Below are 19,379 nucleotides of genomic sequence, written 5' to 3' on the forward strand. Positions count from 1 at the left end.
AGTGGACACATGTCCCCATCGCTAACCCAGAAGCTATGTCCGGTTGATAACTACATGCAAATAAAAACTCATTTTTCTCCAAAGGAGTCTCACTGAGGAAAACATTCTACTCTTAAGGGTAGGTTGCATGCTGAGCTGTAGATGACCAACAGAAAAGGAATTTAATGGCATCTTTGGACATTCCTTTTCTTGTAGTGTCATATCAGGACTTTTTAGATCATATATGTGTATATATATACATATATACATATTTAGAGTATATATTTAGATCACATATATACATATATATATTTAGATTACATATACAAATATATATGTATATATATATATTATCTTTTTACCCTGCAGGCCCTTTGTGTATATGTTATGGCTTTCAGTTTAACTTTTTACAGGATTCCTGAGTGTGCAAAAGAGTAGGTCTATGCATCTATGCTTGTTTCTTGTCCCTTTTCTTGGGCTTTTCTCCTTGTTTGTTTTATCCTATTCCAAAGTGTTAGGTATTGTTTTATTTTCCTTATAAATCTGTTTATTTTCTAATGAGAGGCAGAAAGGGGGAGGATCCAGGTGGAAAGGAAGGGGATGGGAGTAGAGGGAAGGAGAAAAAAAACATAATCAGGACCTAATATGTGACTAAAATAACGTCCCAATAAAAGAAAGCAACTGTATGTCCATTGTGTATTACATCACATCAATGGCATCATCGCACATCTGGAAGTCTCTGGAAAACTCCACAGTGAACTCATGAAAGCATGAGCGTGAAAATGGCAGATGCCACCTTAATATGTTATAAGAATAGCTCTAAAATTTCCAGTCCTCTAGAATGGGGTCAGGACTCCCCAGAGCCTGCAGGTCACATCAGAACCACTGCTCTACACTGTTTCCTAGTCATCTTAGCAAAACTATGTCTTCTGTGTAAGCTACCATTCAGGGAACACAGGAATACTTATATACACGCCTGTGTTCAGTAAATATATAGTTTATTCTTCAGTTACATATGCTGTCAGTGCTGAGAATAAGCTCAGAGTATGTTGGTACCCTGCCTTCTAACACAGTTTTTAACTCGACCTTGGGTGAATCTAAGTCTCCACCTTATACCGAAAATTAGTGTATTACCAGTTTCCTCATAGACAAAACTATGAAGATTAAATAAAATATCCTTTGTTTAAAAAGGCAGTTTCTGGGGCTGAAGAGATGGCTTAGTAATTAAGAACACTGACTGCTCTTCCAGAGATTCTTAGTTTAATTCCCAGCAACCACATGGTGGCTCACAACCACCCATAATGAGATCTAGTGCCCTCTTCGGACATGTAGGCCTACATGCACAGAGCACTCATACCTAAAAATTAATACATAAATAAAAAATTTTTAAAGTAAAATTTCCTAGCCCCCCTTAACATCACAGGGGAGCAAATATTGGATTCTGTCCAGTGTGGTTTGTGACTGACAGCCTCGGTTTGAACTCTTTCTCTCTACATATGTACACCCTTGGAGGCAGGCAGAGTCAGGGAGCTGGGTCTTCGAGCTCATGGAATAATCCCACACTGGATTATTCCATGAGCAGGAAATAATAAACGTGGCTTATGTTACTGAGATTTGAAGTTTATTACTGATGCAGGGCAGTCCATGTTCAGTGTGGTGGGTTCAGGCTGCTTCAGTGACAGAGGCTGGGTGCTAAGGGGGTGACATTTAAATAGAATTTTAAAAACGCAAAGGAAAGTGCTAGAGGGAAGACATTACAAGGAAAAGAGATCAGACTATGCAACCTCCACCCCCTGCAGAAGAGAAAAGCTGCCAGTGACCCTGCCCCAAGCAGGGTGGACTTAGGCAAGCTTAGCCTGAAGTGGAAGTTCAGAACTGAGAACCCAAACTCCTCAGCAGCCTTCATCTGCGAGAGAGGAATTTCTACAGCACCACTACCCACCTGCTCTGGATGGAGATGCTAGGTGATCCCATAGCTAAATCTGGATAACCTTGATGGCATCAACCTGTAGTCAGACTTGTCCTAAGGTAGTCAAGAAGTCAGAAGTAATCCATTTCAAGTTGATGCCATATAAGAACCCTATGGGGTCTGTCTAAAACACCAGAGCCAGTACCTTTCCTAAGCTCTTCAGTGATTCCCCAGTGCCTCACCAAAGAGAAGACAAGTGTTCAGTTTCAGAAGGAATGGGTGTCACACGCAGGGACATAAGGGCTCTCCATTTGTCAAATCTGCTCCCAGCTGCTTGATGACTGCCACCATGCCCCATTCCCCTCTTCGGCAGCACAGTGGAAAGCAGTCACTCATGGGGTGTCCTGTGCTTGTGTGCTGGTGTGGTTTACACACACACATCTGTGACTTTTGGACGACCAGTACTAAATAAACATTTGAGTGAATGAACGAATGAATGAATGAATGAAGGCTCTAATATACAATCATTACTTACCTCACTGCAATAATTTTGAAATTCGAATTGTCTCTAAGAAAGTAAAACTGTGAGTAAGGGTCTGGTATCAGTCTGGTGGCCAAGCAGAGTTTAGGCCAAGCTGAATACTTGGCTCAGTCCAACCCTGCAGAATAACATTAGTGCACCAGTACACACGACAGAGTCAAACTTATCACGATTCTCAAAGGCCAGGGGAAGGATCCCAGGGCAGTACATGGAAGTCTTTTCCTGCCTTCTAGCTTGCTGTTCCTGTCAAAAGTAAGTGACTTCCCTGAGACCAGGTATAGCCTGAGGCTGGCCAAGATCAAATCATTAAAAACTTAGTGTGTGTTCCTCCCGAGTGAAGACTATTTCTCCTGCTCTCCGCATTGCCTGTAGTTCTTTGTGGAGGGATAAGGCCCATATCCACATTAGCCTGTCTATTGTTGTCTTCCTATTCCGCTCATCTTTGAGCAGTCATGTAGGTGAGAATTTATCGGTGTAGCTTCTGACATTCTTAGGAGTCACAATCTCACAGCAAACCCCCTCATGCTCTGGCTCTTACAGCCCAGGCCTAAAACATACACACAAGTGACTTTATAAAGACCGAGCAGGTTTTATTCACGTATTTAGAAATATGTATGTATATACACATATGCATATAGCAAAAATTATGAAAAAATAAGGCATGGATTTGAAACAGAGTAAGGAGAGTTATATGGGAGGGTTTGGAGAAAAAAAGAGGAAGAGGGAAATGATGTAATTATATAATAATCTCAAAAAATAAAAGAGAAATTATTAAAAATAAAATAAAAAGAGGAGGGGATTAAGAAACAAAACAAAACACCCAGTGTTTGGCAGCAAGACCCTTGGCTTTGTTTGGGAACTTCAAGATAGCTTTGTCCCCGTGAGACCAAGCACCATGACTTCTCTCTACCAACCAGAACTCATTTGTCTTTTCTTTCTTCCCGTCATGCTGCGGTGCCTTCCGGTGTCTGGCCACTCCACAGCCCACAGCAGAGTGGTGTCCAGTCAGTAGGTAAAAGTAAAAAATAGCTGAGCACCCAGGTAAATGAACTCATTCTCCTCAGAGAGTGTGCTTGACCCTCTCCAGTCATGAGAAGCAAGGGTCCCAAACAGAAGAACCTCTGTGGCAGGAGAACTTTCTATGAGTTGTTCCTTGATACCTGCTTCAGCCATGATGCCCTAGTAACAGGCCTGACACATGGTCTACCTAGGTCATGTTCAGTCAGCAGTTCTCTAGGAGAGCAAACAGCAAGTCCCTTAATAGGAAATGTTTTTAGAAGGAACATATGGAGACTCCAAGTGGGGCTAAATATAGACCTGTATTCACAGGGCTGAATCAGGAGCAAAGACATTTTGAGCAGGAAGAGCTGGATAGGGAAGCGTTCTCTCAAAACAGGCTTTTTCATGGGAGTGCACGTGTTGTGCTGAGCATGTGGATTTATAGAACAGCAGAGACACCTATAATTCAAAGTGAAAACCAAGAAAGTGTCTTCTGAAGCCAAAAACAGACGTCTTGCCAATCATACCACAGAAGCGTAGAGGCTCTGTCCACCTTCAGTGCCAACCACGCCACAGAAGCGTAGAGGCTCTGTCCACCTTCAGTGCCAACCACGCCACAGAAGCGTAGAGGCTCTGTCCACCTTCAGTGCCAACCACGCTACAGAAGAGCCAAGGCTCTGCAATTCATTCAGAAGAAGACTCCTTGTAGCAATATTTCTTTCTTTCTTTTTTTAATAAATAAAGCTTGCCTGAAGATCAGAATGCAAAACAGCCACACTAGTCAGTCATACAGGTCAGGCAATAGTGGCACACACCTTTAATCCCAGCAGCCACACTAGTTAACCACAGAGGCCGGGTTGTGGTGGTGCATGCCTTTAATCCCAGCACTAGAGAGAAATATAAGGCGGGCTGAGACAGGAACTCTCTCTTTCGGCCTGAAGATGATCATAGAGGTCAGAGCTCTCTACTGGTTTGGCTGCTTTGCTTTTCTGATCTTCAGGTTGAACCCCAACATCTGTCTCTGGGTTTTGACTATTTGCACTGCGTCACCTTGCTTGCAGTATGGGCTTGAAACGATCAAAGAAGTTACATTGCTCTGGTATGCCCCAACACTGAGACTGCCTTTGGTATTGGAAAGTAGCGAATGCCTTCACGTGCAGGAGGCAAAGAAAAAGCAGACTGCAAGTTTGAGGCCACCCTGAACCACAAAGTAAGTCTCGAGTAAGGCCCTTTCTCAGAGTGGGAATAAGAGCTCAATCTGTTCAGCTAAAGATGCTAGGAGAAGTCTTGACATATATGTGTGGGTGTGGAGGGCTATTATATTATTCTAAGGAGGTGCTTATTCCCTCTTTAGAGATAAAAATTCCCAAGGCAAAAATCATGTCAGTGCGCCGAGGTGTAGGGTCCAAAGTTGCCTCCAAAGATCCTTGCCTTTCCCATGAAGCAAGCTTCTTTAGGGTGGCATCTGGTATGATGTGGCTCTGATTTCCCCTTCTTCAAATGTTTTTAACTAAAATCTAGTAGAGGATTTTCCTTTGTCCTTTAGGGAAAAGTATTACCAAGAAAACTTTGGCAGCAAGTTTTTCTGTAAATAAATTCCCCAGTAGTTCCTGTTTGTATCTTTTTGTTAGATTAATTTTTTTTTGAGACAGAGTCTCACTGTGCTGGCTTGGAACTCATAGATATCCGCCTGAGTGCTGGGGTTAAAGGTGTGAGCCACCGCACCTAGCTTGTGCCTTATTTTTTATGAATTTTGTTGTTTATATTTATTTTGGTTTTTCAAGGCAAGGTTTCTTTCTTCCGAATTTAAATATTCATTCCTAGCTTGTAAGACCCAGAAAGTAATACCATTTCCAAAGCTCAGAAAAGAATATAGAAATTAGAAGACTCAAAAGGCTTTTCCCTAACACTGTCAAAGCATCAGTAGTTGCTGGGAAGATGGGACTTTGGGATTGGAAGTTCTGCAAGGAGCTCGGACACAGTTTTCCTGACATCATCACTCAAATCCTGGGAGGACTCAAGACATTCATGTCTCATAGGCCATTCTCCTATATGGCTCTGTAAGAAGCCCGAGGAACTCCCTAGTTCCCTGTGCTAGACTGTTTTGGTCTCTCATGAAGGCCCTTACATGAATAGCCATTGTTCACATCTCTACAGGTGAAATCATGTAACAACTTTAGTTTAAGTATTTACATTATTTTGTATACATTTCCCTTGCTCAAAGCCCTTACATGTTTGCATTGTATAATGGCTACTCAACTGGGTCATTGTCAAGCAAAATCAAATGCTGGGGTACAGTTCTACACTGTGAGCCAGGCCACTCTGTTAGACTGCTTCTTCAGAAAGATGGGTGGATTGGGAAAATCACCAGTCTTCCTTCCCACACTGACACGCTCTGTGGTGCAGGGAAGAAACATGGTGAAAGACTCAGAGTGTTTACCATATTTGTTCTACAGGAATGTGCATTTAAGATGCAAAACCACCGTTTTCTTCAGCGACCAATTCCATATACCTAAACAAATCAGCACTTGGTGGAGGCAAAGAGCAGGACTTTCGTGTGTGTGTGTCTGTGTGTCTGTGTGTGTGTGTGTGTCTGTGTGTGTGTGTGTGTGTGTGTATCCAGTGAGGATGTAAACAGCAAAACACTTCATAGACTCATAATTTGAAAACACTTATCAAAATGTATATATATATAAAAAACATCACCATTTATCAGTTTGTCCTTTGGAGATTTTTCACAAATTTATATATAAAGATTTAAATGCTTTTTATTCAAATACATTATTTTGCACATATTTATCATATCTCTTGTAAGGCAGACTGTACTAGATGCTAAAGCAACACAGTATAACAAAAAGGCAAAATCAAACAAAATAAACAAACTTTTGATCTCTCAGACTGTATTAATAATCACTTCAGTGTTGTTCATAATATAGAAAAACAGAAATCAACCAAGTGACCAAAATGAATGTTTCCTGTGCAGTCACTGTGTAGCCATCATAAGTTATATTGCTGAGAGACACTAGAAAATATCCTCCTTAGGGAAATGAATGGGACAATGTATTTAATAAAGCCACCTATAAAAATATAATTGTGCTAACAGTGTTGAGTAACCAGTAACAGCTCAGTCCAGTGTGTGAGACAGAAGGAATAGAATGGACATATTTCTCTTAGGGAGAAACAGCCACCAAACACAATAGGCAAAAGGCTCTGGAAAGTATATGCCACCATTTCTTACTACCACATGAGTAGTCTCTAGAGATGAGTGTAGGAGAAACCAGCAGAGTAGGCAAGGCCATCAAAAGCTGACGAGATGAACACAATGTGGTGATTCCATGCAATGGGTTAACCACTTATCCACAGAACGGAAAGGAGTCCCGAAGTATTACAATACGGATTAACCTTGAAAAAGTATGAGTGAAATCACAAAATACCACAGTGCATCAAATGGTGCTGTTTTTGCGGAAGTGTGCAGAATAGATACCCTCTAGAGACAGAAGAAAGAAGAGTGGTTGAGCAGGCGAGGGGATGGCAGAGAGTGGGAGCTACTGGCCCTGAGCATGAGATTTCTTTTTTCAGAGGACGGTTGTGCAAGTCTGAGGACATACTAAGAACCACTGTGTACTTGCTCTTCGTGAATTTCATAGCATGCTGCTTATATCTCAATAAAGCTGTTTTCAAGAGTGACACTTGGACTTGAATGTAGTTTAATGAAAAGGTGCTTGCCTAGCATGCGTGAGGCACCGGGTTCAAAGCCCAGCACTGAGAAAGGGGGATGGAAGGAGACAGAGAGGAAGAGAAGAAACGGGGGGGGGGAAAGAAAACCAAAAAGTAAGTCTTTAAAGCTAACAATCAGGCAAATATATATAAATCTATCACTATGTTTGTGTTTTAGGAAACAGATTTCAAAGTCTCTGTTATATTTTACAATAAAATTTTACTCTATTCTTTCAAAGAGAAATTATCTCTGTATCTTCATTTTACCTTAAGGAATAATACTAATTACTAAAAACTTGATCTTTTTCTTTACTTTCTAAGAAATCCTAACAATATAGCTAAATTTTAGATTCAATAATAACCAGAAAAATGTTTCCAAATTAATGAGCTTCAAATTTTTTTTATCCACACTAACAATATTTTATTTTTGCCTTGTATATAGCAACTTAAAATATAAAAGCAAGTTAAATATTAGCGGAAGACTCATAAATTGATATTTATCAACTTCTATACTGTTCTGATATCTGAAAGTGTGGTGTGACTCAATACATTAATTCATTTAATATTCATTAATAAGTCTCTCAAAATGGTTTAAGTCTTCATTGGTCTATTTGATTGTCACTATTGTCATCTTGGCAGAATCTAGAGTCACCTGGGAGATGAGGAGGCTCTGAGCATGCGCGTGTGTCATAATCTTGATTACGTCAATTGACGCAGAAAGAGCCATCTTAACTGTGGTCAGGACCATTTCTTAGACCAGAGATCCTAGACTAAGTCGAGAGGGAGGGGCCTGAGCCGCAGCAGCTCACATGCGTTGCTCTCTCCTGACTAAGCTGCAGCCGCATGCATGCATTGTTCTCTCCTGACTGAGCAGCAGCATGCATGCATTGGTCTTCTGACTGAACAGTTCAGCCTCCTGCTGCCTCGACTTGTCCCCCTGAAAATGTGCCCTGAAATCAATCTCTTCTCCCTTAAGTCATTTTTTTTTCATTTAAACACTGCCTGGCCCATTATCTCTAGAGAGTTAGTTACTGGCTAACTCTCACATCTTGGTTAACCCATTTCTAATAATCTGTGTAGCACCACAAGGTGGTGGCTTACCGGAAAAGATTCAGCATGTCTGACCTGGTGGCTGGCTCCATGGCGTCTGCCTCATTGCCCTCTTCCCAGCATTCTGTTCTGTTTACTCCACCTACCTAATTTTCTGTCCTATCAAAGGGCCAAAGCAATCTCTTTATTAACCAATGAAAATAACACATAACAGAAGGCCACATCATTTCCCCTTTTTCTATTTAAACAAAAAAGAAAGGCTTTCAGTTTAACATAGTAAAATTACATATAACAAAAACAGTTACTGAGTAAGAATTACAGTTACAAAATTTATATCTATTTTATATTTATCATACTAATGGAAAACTATAACTAACCATTCTTCAACTCCATCAAAGACTCCAGAAGGATATAATATTACCTAAGTAAGCAAGAAGTGAGCAACTTCCAAAACTCCCTTAAGTCATTTTTGTCAGAGTATTTTAACAGAGCATAAGAAGAAGCCACTAAGGCAGCCTATCAAAATTCTGGGTTCAGGGCTGAGGGGAAGGTTGATTGTGTGCTCCTGTTGCAAGCAAGATGTCCTTCCTGGGTTCCCCTCCCAAAACAAACATTTTTAAAAGGATCCAGCGTGGTGGATCACACTTGCAATCCCAGTGCTGGGGAGGTGGAGGCAGGCCAGCTCTGTCTGCTTGATCCCCAGCTGTCAGGTAGGCCTTGGGTTTAGGACCTATCTGGAGGAAGGTGGCCACAAGGAGTGGTCCTTGAGATTCCTAGTTCGGACTGACTTCTTTTCTGCTCTCTGCTTCCTGATTGTGGACCCAGTGTGATCTGCTGCCTCTTGAGACTGCTGTCATGACTTTCTGGAAAATCATGATGTCAAAGACTTTCAAACTATGAACCAAAATAAGCCCTTCCCTACCTGTTTCTTGTTGGGTATTTGATTCCAGCAACAAGAAAAGTAACCAACATGACATGTTTCGGGGAAACCAATCTGATGCTTTAATATTCCTAGATCAAGTGATCTAGGAATAAAAACAAACCAAAAGAAAATTTCTCTAAAAACTCTACTAAATGGAAGCTTCTTTATTGAGCCAGAGAAGACATAAACTGAGTTGATAAAGTTAAAAATGTAAGAGTTCTGTAAGAAGATTACAAAGTATCTGTAACAAAAGATAGGGAGGAAAGGATAGGAGAAATGAAGTAAGGAGGGAGGGAGAAGAGACGAAGGATAGGAAGAAAGGGAGAAAGGAAGGAAGGAGAAAGAAGGGCTAAATGCAAAACTTTTGCTGTTATCTTTTCTTCATTGTTTTTCATGTTTTAAATTTATTTTAAAAGATGGTGGGTGGTGTTCAAGACAGGGTTTCTCTGTGAAACAGCCCTCGTTGTCCTGGAATTAGCTCTGTAGACCATACTGGTCAAACTCACATAGATCTGCCTCCCAAGTACTGGGATTAAGTTGTGTGCCTCCTCCACCTGGCTAAATTTTTATTTTTAGATTATGTGTAAATGTGTGTGTGTAGATCTTTGTATGAGAGTACATAGCCTGTGGAGGCCTGAAGACAATATCAGATCCCCTGGGGCTGGAAATATAGGCAGCTAAGAGCCTGGATATGGGAGCTGGGGACCGAACTCTGATCTTCTGCAACAGCAGCAAGCCTTCCTAACCATTAGGCTATCTTGCCAGCTCCAGATCCAAATAGTCTAGTATAATGTTCAATCACACTGAATTATCCTAAAGCTGGAATTGAAGGACTAAAAACCCAACCTTGTTTTGACTAAGGATACTTTGAGACTAAGGAATAGCTCTCCTTTTTCAGCCCTAGTTCAACCTCAAATGTAATACCAGCTGTAAAACATTATCAGTTTACAATGAAAAACTAACTGAGGTCACATAGGGGTGTGTTTAGAAGTGCTTCTTGGCCAAGGCACTACTTGTGCATTGTCTGGAAGTCTCTCTCAAGAATCTGACAAAAGGAGTACCCTCATCCTGCCACGATTGTTCAGTTACACCATCTGGCTTATATAGTCAGAAGAAAACTTGGCATTCACATTTGCCAGAATGACCACCAGTGTGCAAAACATCTTATTTTTTTTCTTTGCCAAGAACAAAGTGACAAGTGACTTCAAAGTGTAAACACATAAGTACTACAAAATGAATGACTTTACACTTCATAAAACAAATTACTTCAAAGTGTAAATCTATAAGTACTATAAAGTGAATGACTTTATATTTCATAAAGCAAATTACTTCAAAGTGTAAATACATAAGTACTACAAAGTGAATGACTTTATACTTCATAAAGCAAATTACTTGGAGGAGGAAGGTTTTTTCCTTCAAAAGTACTCTGTTAAAATAAGATGAAAAGAGTACTTAATGTTTTCGGGTATCCCAGACCATGTTCCAGCAGTAAACAGTACTTGTGTTTGTCACTGCATATCCTCTCGATGCCTTGTTCTATGAAATAACTTGAGCACAAAAACAAAGCCAAGTAGTATTAGTCAAGAAGGGGCTGTATCACAGTAAGAAAAAAAGAAAGTTAGGTTGCAGTGGTTTAAGCCAATGGACATATATTTTACTTACTTCATTGGCAGCTACTGGGCTTTCTCAGAAGGAGAGCAAACTTCTCCCATGTAGCGCTTCACATTGCCAAACTCCTATCTTGAGCTCCTGTCCAAGAGGGCACGAGTGAGAAGGAAACATGGAACACACAACAATCCACTTAGGAGTTTATTAGAGGGGTGCGTACAGGCCTGGGGAAGTCAGTGTGCAGAGGGAGAGAGCGCTGAAGATGGTGCCTCCAGCTTGTAGAGGCCACCTAGCGGACACACACAGGGGGATGGCCCGTGCTCATGTCATACAGAGATGACGGAGCTCATGCAGCTGTGTCACACATAGATGATGCAACCATGCTGAACCTGGGTCACGTGGGGTCCTTTATGATTTCCGGGGTCATTAGACACTTCTGCCTAAGGACTTGCCCACACACGTGTGGCCCTGGAACCCGGAAGTGACAGCCATGTTGTGTGGCTAAATTATTACATTCCACCCTTTGGTTTATTATAAAAATTTGGGAGTTGGGGTCTCTAATGGGTGGGAATGGGACAAAAATTTAGGGAGTTTGGAGCTTTTAATGGGCCATCGTAAGGTCTCTCGTGACTGCTTCCTGCTGATTTTGTGGGAGAGCTAAGATGCTTGACCACGTCCTGGGGTAGCTGATTACTTTTGTATTTTATCCAGGCTCTGTGGAACTGGCTGGCTGGCAGTTTGGACCTTGCGAGATGCTGGAAAGGCAGAGAATTATGTCTGGAAAAAATTTTGGATCCTGGTGATTAAGGAAGGAGAGCCCCAAGATGGAAGATAGAGGGTTTTTTGGGGGGGGCATAGGGGGACTGGAGGAGGGAATATTCCAGGGGTTTCTGAGACCAGGAATGATAAGGGAAGAATTAAATGATACTCATTCTGGGCAAGTGTTATGAGTCTGTAAGGACAAACAAGTCCAGGAGTATTAAGAGGAAATATTAAGTGAAATGTTATGAGTTTGTAAGGATAAACAAGTCCCTGTTTGTTAGGATACAATATTAAGTGACACGCAAAATGAAACTAAAAAGTATGAAGCAATGTGTGCAGTGGTGATAAGAGTTTGAGCTGGTGAACAAGTGTGACGTAACTATATGATAAGCAGACATGTGTGCTAATCTAGAAATAAAAAAAGTAATGTAGCCACAGACAGTATAAAAACTTGAGGCTCACGACCAGAAGACATTCTCAAAATGACTTGCTAGACCTGCTGTCAGAGCGGTCATAGAGAATCCAACGAACCAGCAACTTCACAGCTGAGACTGTCCAAGAGCCAGAGAACTAGCTCTTGCCTGCGGATCAAGACTTGCTGATCCAGAGGTCTACGTCGAGAGCCACGGACCATTATCAGGTCGTATACACCAATGCCTCAGTAAGATAGGATAGAAGACCTTGCCTAGGACACATAGGAACCCTTGCTGAATGTGTGATGTGATTGATTGACTAGGATTGTTATAGGTTTAATGTTTACTTATATCTGCCATAAGAATAATTAGAGATTTAAATGATTGTTATAGTTTTGATGTTTGCCCATACCTGCTAACAATTGGAGATTTGACTATTGACATAATAAACTTGTTCCTAGAACAAATACTGTGGTCATCCTGAGTATTTACTTGCAGACCTCTAAGTAAGGGCAGAATGCCCGCTCAGGGATAAGGCTCACGACAGTAAGTCTGGTCTGTTTAGATAGGTCCAATTGGCTCCCTGGAGCTTATGAAAAAATGTTTGAAAAGAAATAAATTTTAGACATATTAAAAGTTTATGATTATGATGATATAGTGCTGGAATAGAAGACAGTGGGGAGGAGGGAGGAAAAGAAGGAGAACTATTAGAAAGGGGAATGATTAGACCCCTCAGTGTTTTACCTGAAGCAAATCTTAAGGCCCTTGTTCTCTTTAGCATCATGGTATTACCTTAACATCTAGGAGACACTGCTGCAGTCAGTGATAAACCTGTTATGTTAAAGTCTGTTTTGTGAGTTTTGGGAGTCTGTGACTGTGAATGTCCCCCAAATCATTATTGTTTCTTACCACATGGGCTTTTGGCAATCCTTGTGTCTCTGGCTCTATGTTTAATGATAGTCCCTGTAATAACAGCTGAGTGGTTAACTGGAAATTTAAACATGACATTGGAGATATATAGAAGGTGGTAAAGCATATAAGAGAAAGAGGAAGAGGGAGAGTGTATGGAGTTTTGGCACAGGAGGGTTGAGTCAGTGATAAGACTTTTATTTTTCTGGAACTGGAGAAACAGTGACTGATCCTGGTGCCCCCTGGAACTTAAGGGAGCAGGGCCCTGTTTGAGTAGCCGCATATGAGGGAGTATCTTGAGTTGGAAGAGTAAAAGGTTTAAGGTGGGACTGGTGGATCCAATGAGAGTCCCTTGAGCTTGGCAGCTGTGGGAGTTATAAGAATTACTTTAAAGTGGCCCTGCCATTTAGGGGAAAGGGGTGAGGGGCGTTGGTCTGGGGGAGAGAACAATACCTGATCTCCTATTTTAATTGGTGGTGGGCATGAATTGGCACATGGTTAAGGTAATGAGTAGTTGGTAAAATCCCATAATAGGGAGTGAGGATGGGATAACAGCGGAGTAAGCAGGTGATCAGGAAGGGGAGAGGTTTTAGGTGAGAGGCCAGAGGTTAAAACCCAGCCGCCCATACATGAGTTCAAAGGGCAAGATGAAAAGGGGTTTTTGGGGAGAGTCCTAAGCCTAAGAAGGGCCAGAGGTGAAGCTCCTGCGACATCTTAACAAGAACATTTTTTAAGGGACAGTTAGTTTGTTCTACCCTCCCTGAAGACTGTGGATGGTATGGGATATGAAAATGCCAGGCAGTGTTAAGAGCCTTAGATAAAGTTTGAGAGATCTGGGAGGTAAACTCTGGGCCATTATCCAACTGAAGAGAGGTTGGGATTCCAAACCGGGGGATACTTTCTCAGAGAAGAACATCAGAAACTGTCTGGGCCCTCTTGTTAGTGGTAGGAAACACATCAACCCACCCAGATACGGTGTCCACCAAAGCCAGGAGATATTTAACTCTTCTGACCATGGGAACATGAGTAAAGTCAAGCTGCCAGTCAGTTCCTGGAAGGGAACCCCTGGCCTGGTGGGTGGGAAAATGGAAGCTACAATATTTGGTTTTGGGATCTGACTTTTGACAGATTTTACAAGAGGCAGTGATAGCTTTTAAGAACTCTAAGTCCTCAGGGGTGGGTTGGAGGTGAGCCTTGACAAAACGAGACAGAGCTTTGCTATTAGGATGAAAGAGCTGATGTAGGTAGGACAGGATTGCTGGGTGTCAGGGAGTGTCTGTGAGAATGCAGGCTGTACTGTATGAACCCCCTGAGGTGACTGAGGTAGGTTTGGGCTCTGAAATGCTGCTGCTCTAGCTGCTTGGTCAGCACAGTGAGGGCAAAGATAATTTGAGATTGGGAGCTGAGAGGAATAGAGAAAAAAGCATCCTTAAGATCTAAAACTGAGAAGCGGGAGGTTCTTGGGGGGATAGTGGAATGAAAAGTGTAAGGGTTTGGCACTACAAGATGAAGAGGGACCACTGCGGAGTTAATGATCCAGAGGTCTTGACCCAAGTGATAGGTTCTGCTAGGTTTTCTAACAGCAAGTATAGGGGTTTTAAAGGGAGAAGAGGTGGGACGAAGTAGCTTTTTTTCTTAAAAGGTCAGAGATAACAGGCTTAAGTCCCCTAAGGCTCCGGAGAGAGAGGGGGTACTGAGCTTGGGTAATGTACTTAGTAGGGTCTTGTAATTAGATAATGATGGCGGAATGGTGTTTAGCAACAGAGGGGTTTTGGGTGTCCCAGACTTGGAGGGTCACCTGAGAGGTGGTAGAGGAAAGACACATTGGAGCTGGGAGGTTGGGAGGCTAGAGGAGGAGGAGGGGAGCTGTTGGAGAGTCTGGGGTAAGGGGAATGGAAGGAGCAAATGAAATGGAAGCGCCGACTTTTGCTAAAAAATATCTTCCCATAAGAGGTACCAGGCAGGTCGGCATGGATAAAAATGAATAAGTGAGATAAATACCCCTAAAAATACAGCTAAGGGGTAGGGTCTGCTGAGGAAGATAAGGCTGTCCCCCTACCCCAACACTAGGGAAACTAGAGAGAGAGGTAGGCCCCCAGAATTCCCTCAGTACCAAGTACTGGTGTCTAAGAGAAAGGAGATGGGTCATCCTGATACTGTGATGTTTACCTGTGGCTCCTTGTTACAGATGACGGTTTTGTCGGGTCAAAGTGTTGGACTCTGAAGTCCAATCACCGAGGAGGAGTCACCCCAAGAGACCACTCCCACACTGCAGTTGATGTAAAAGCACGAGGATTTAGTTAATTCTGTCACGACAGGGTCTTTCAGCATTCGAGAAGCCAAAAAGACCCTGAATAGCTGGTACAGGCTATTTTTTTTTATAGAAATAGAAGGGGAAATAAGGGGGGAAACCCAGGGATTATTTTCAACTATTATGATTGGCTCATTCAAAGGGCTACAGGACTGAGCCAGGGCGGAAGAGAGGTTGCCAGATCAGGTGGGGTAAGGGGGAACATCTGTGGGTTACTTTGACCCCTTCCCAGGGACTGAGTCAAAACAGCAGGAACTGAGTCGACACCGAAGGGTTATCTTGCCCCTATTCCAATAACTGAGTTCTATCTGGAGGACATTCACAAGGACTCAGGGAGATGAAAAATTCCCAACATTTCAGTACATGCATGTATAGTGGTTAGGTCCTTGGTTCCCAGGGGAGGGGGGAGTACTACTGCTGAGAGGCCTCAGAAATGGCCTCAGAGTTGTCAGAAATGGCTTCAGAGTTATCCTGGAGTTTTAGAAAAGGAGCCTGGACAGCCTCACTCGTTGGGAATTTTCTGGGTTTGATGTTTCCATGCCATGATGTGCACAAGAATAATCGACTGCCCAGTGTCCTTCCCTATGGCATCTTGGACAAGGTCTCTTGGGATCAAAATGAGGATTAGGGCATGCTTGGGCCCAGTGACCAGTTCCACCACATTTGAAACACAGGCCTGGCGGTTCTTGAGCCCCAGGGGGCAAGGGAGCAACAGGGACAGCACGGGTCAGGCGGTTGAAGAGCCATGGCTAGCGCTTGACAGTGACGATTGTGGGCTTTGTCATTCCTCACATGGTATACCTTAAAAGCAACTCTAAGACTTCTGCCTGTAGGGTCAAGGGGCCTTCCTCCAAAGTCTAAGTTTAGCCTTAATGTCAGGGTAGCACTGAGAAAAAAAAATGAGTCATGAGTAACTGTCTGCCTTCCATGGTTTCTGGATCTAAGTTAGTATATTGTAACAGAGCTTAAGTGAGGTGGTCCAAAAATGCAGAAGGATTTTCCTTTGTATCTTGAATGACCTCTGAGAGCTTATTTTAGTTTACTGGCTTGAGGGCAGCCTTACAGAGACCTGCCAGAAGGCAAATCAAAAACCGGTCCCTAGCTAAAATTCCACCTGGGGTGTTACAGTCCCAGTGTGTTTCCTGTTCGGGGACCGCCTCTGCCCCCGGGTGGTGTGTTGCATAAGTTTGGTGAACCTCATCTGCGTGTAGTCTGGCCTGCTCCAAACTCACCTACACTCCTCAGGAAGTAGGTTATTAGATAAAATCATATAAATATCTTGAAATGTGAGATTAGAAGACTGGGTAATATATTGGAATTGCTTTATGAAAGTGTTAGAATTAGACATATAGACCCCAGTTTTTGAAGAGAGTTCTGAGATGGAGAAAGGAACGTGTACCCTAACGAATCCATCTATGCTGGCCACCTCTTGCAATGGGAGAATTGCAACCATCTTGGCTTAGTCAGGGTTGGGTTCCATAGCAGCATATGAGCATGTGAAAGGAGGGGTAAAGGTGGGTTCCAGAGCCGGGCTGCTGCGGCCAGGCACTAGAGAGGAAGAATGATCCAGTGGGGCTAATGGAGTAGTTAGTGGGGGGAAGAGAGAGCCGAAGAGCAAGTGGAGGGAGGTAGCAAGGCAGAGGGAAATAAAGGAGCGGAAGTATCTGTCTGCTGAGGTCAGGAAGGTGTGGATTCCTTAGAGAGGTCCAGAGCAGGAGCTGAAGGAATGGGGGTAGGAGCTGAAGGAACCGGGTAGCTGCCCACTGAGGTTGAAAAGGTGGGGGTTCATTAGCTGAGTCCAGAGCAGAAGTGGAGTGTTCTTCTGGCTGAGATGGCATAGTCAGGTGCATGTGAGCAGGCGAACAACTTGTAAGGACAGACAGATTAGGCTTAGAGCTTAGATAGTAAAAGCCTTGGATATAAGGAAACTCCTTTCATTTGCCTGTGTGCTGACAGCAGTTAGAAAGCTCCCGTAGAATATCGGGATCAAAAGTGTCATTAGGCGGCCAGTTTACATTATTATCTAAATGGTAACGAGGCCATTTTTTTGAACAAAGATGGACAAGTGTGGGAATGAATCTGTAAGTAGGGCATTAAAGCCTGGGGTTTCAGGGCCTCTAAAAGGCATCCTAGGGGTCTTGGATGGCTTGCTACCCATAGCTAAAACTGTAAAATCCCATGAAAATGGTGACACCACAAGGCCTATAGGGGGACGTTTCCCCTCTATAGGCGGGGTGTGAAGCAGTGGTGAACACTGCAGGGCCTGTAGGAGAGCATCCTCTGCCTGACAGGCCGTGGTCGGGGTGACTCGGAAGCCAGAGAGGCCACAGCGGGGACCACTGACAAAAAGAAAAGAAAGAAGGGGGAAAGAAAAATCTGAGGGACTCTGGGTCCCCAGTCATGGGAGGACTGACCCTGGGTAGTCCAGACACAATTTTAGCTAAGGGAAGCAATCCAGAGATGAATGTCAGCAAAGGGCTCAATCCCCCATTTATAGAAACACCAGAAGATTGCCGAGAGTTCAGCGGTCACTTCGTCAGGTTCGAAGAAATGGTTAAGCTGACCAGAATGAGCAAAACTCACCGACTGAAGCTGGTGGTGTGCGTAGAAATTGTGTTCAGGCAAATGGAACACGTGGTTGCTGTGGAAGAAAATAGCCAGTTCTGGATCCCAACCCTGGGAGAGGGGCTCAGTGTGGGAGAGTCTCCTGAGTCTCACGGCACCAGTGAAATTACCTGGCACGAGTGAGAAGGAAACATGGAACATGCAACAAACCCGCTTAGGAGTTTATTAGAGGGAGCGTGTACAGGCCTGGGGAAGTCAGTGTGCAGAGAGAGAGAGAGAGAGAGAGAGAGAGAGAGAGAGAGAGAGCGAGCTGAAGATGGTGTGTCCAGCTTTTAAAGGCCACCTAGCACTTGCACACAGGGGAATGACATGGCTGTGTCATACCAGATGTCAGAGGTCACACATGCATGCAAGGGCTCATGCAGCTGCATCACGTGGAGATAATGTAACCATGCTACATATGGGTCACACGGGGTCCTTTATGATTCCCGGGGTCAATAGGCACTTCTACCTGAGTTTGTCCACACATGCGTGGCCCTGGAACCCAGAAGTGTCAGCCAGCCATGTTGCGTGGCTGAATCATTACAATGGCTACTCATGATGACCTAGCGCAGAATGGATACTTGTTACATCCAGTTATGTTCTCCTGGTAACAGCAACTCACACAGTCAAGCCTAGATGAGAGCTATCAGCCAACATGATTTCTCCTAAGACGATCGTTTCTCTACAATGAATATCCAGTAGAGAAGTACAGAAACAAGCCGAGAGACTTCTACATCCATATTGTCTCAGGCAGAGTTTCCACTGTTAAAGAACTTTTATCAAAAGAAATTAATATTATGCACTACCTTTAAAAATTGATTTTTAAGCCAGGCAATGGTGGTGCATGCCTTTAATCACAACACTTGGGAAGCAGAGGCAGATGGGTCTCTGTGAGTTTAAGGCCAGCCTGGTCTACAAGAGCTAGTTCCAGGACAGGCTCCAAAGCCACAGAGAAACCCTGTCTCGAAAAACCAAAAAAAAAAAATTAATTTTAAGGGACTGGAGAGATAGCTCAATGATTAAGAGCACTGGCTGCTCTTCCAGAGGACCTGAGTTCAATTACCAGCAACCACACAGTGGCTCACAACCATCATTCTAATGCCCTCTTTTGGTGTACAGGCATATATGTAGACAGAACATTCATACCTTAAAAGTAAATAAATAGATAATTTTTTAAGAAATTGGATTTTAAAAGGAAATCAAGTAAATGGAGAGGCATTCCGTGTTCATGGATAAGTAGACACAAATTAGTCAGTGTGTCATTTCCTCACAACTTGGTTTCTGGATTCAATGCAACCCTAGTCAAAATCTAGAAGTTTACTTGTGGAATAACAACTGGTCTTAGAGTAATGCACAGAAGCAGGTGAACTTGAAAGGACAGCACCGCATTGAGAGAGAAATACTAGACAAAGGAACAAAGCAAAGGTTAAAACAGGTCACTTTTCACAAGTGGTGCTAGAACTAGATATCCTCATACCCCAAAAGGAAAACAAACCTAGACACAGGTCTTATACCTTTCACAAAAATTCACTCAAAATGGTTCATATATCAAAATTTAAAACACAATACTATAAATTGTTGTGGAACGAGCCTCTTGTATACTGTAAAGATTTGTCACTCAAAGTGGTTTAATAAAGCAATGATTGGCCAAA

The 19,379-nt window shown here is 42.9% G+C and overlaps 1 long non-coding RNA gene across 1 annotated transcript in view; it reads left to right on the plus strand.

Moving 5' to 3' along the window:
• Positions 1-11,833: 11,833 nt before the first annotated feature.
• The window catches only part of LOC125416146 (uncharacterized), a 28,939-nt gene continuing 21,393 nt past the window's right edge, over positions 11,834-19,379 (plus strand). The window contains exon 1 of the long non-coding RNA XR_007236796.3: positions 11,834-12,127. This is a non-coding gene — a long non-coding RNA (uncharacterized LOC125416146). The remainder of the gene's footprint in view (positions 12,128-19,379) is intronic.

This window comes from Myodes glareolus, chromosome 1, assembly GCF_982192425.1.
Source record: "Myodes glareolus chromosome 1, mMyoGla1.1, whole genome shotgun sequence".
Lineage (NCBI taxonomy): Eukaryota > Metazoa > Chordata > Mammalia > Rodentia > Cricetidae > Myodes > Myodes glareolus.